We start from the raw sequence: 806 nt of genomic DNA, 5'->3' as shown, positions 1-806 counted from the left end.
TGAAAAGAGAAAAGAGGGAATTTTATTATTAAAAAAAAAAAGAAGAAGCATGGGGGCTCGCCGAAAAAATAGCAAAGCAAAGCACTATGAAGCAAGAAGGCATATACTTGAGAAACTAAAAGATCTAAATAAGATATAAGACTATAAATAATTTTTTTAAAAAAATGAAATTAGCATGCAGAAAAAATAACTGGAGAAAGTAGACATTAAAAAAATGAAATGAAAAACCTCAACCCCTGCGAGTGATGGAGAGAAGTAATTAAAAATTTAAAACAACTGGAACCAAAACAATGATCGCCACGTGCCAAAGGACCCATAATTCTCAAGTGTTCTCCCTAGTCAATGAAAAATAATAAATAAAAGGTTCCTACACCATTATAACTAAAATCAAACATAAAAAATAAAAAATATGCTAGAATTCTCAATTATTTATTTATTATAAGTGCTTAGTATTAATCTAAATATATATATAAAAAAATGTAAGTTAAGCTAAAGATATTATTTTATTCTTAATAGATAAGTCTATATAAATATTATTTAATATCCCCCTCAAACTCATGATACGGTAGTTATAAGTATCAAGTGTTTCTCAACTAGAAAATGAAAACGAGAGATAAAATATATCTTAGTAAAGAAATATGTAATCTACAAGGAATAAGAAACAAAAAGCAAAGTAATTGTGCCACGCTTGAGATGATGACGAGTGAGATGACAATCGATCTTAATGTGTTTAGTTCACTTATGAAAAACTGAGTTATGAGCAATCTGAATAGAACTCTCGTTATTGCTATACATAAGAGTAGGAT

The sequence above is a fragment of the Populus euphratica genome, unplaced genomic scaffold, assembly GCF_000495115.2.
Source record: "Populus euphratica unplaced genomic scaffold, PopEup_1.0 scaffold3569.1, whole genome shotgun sequence".
Lineage (NCBI taxonomy): Eukaryota > Viridiplantae > Streptophyta > Magnoliopsida > Malpighiales > Salicaceae > Populus > Populus euphratica.
Note: the sequence above shows the minus strand (reverse complement) of the source record.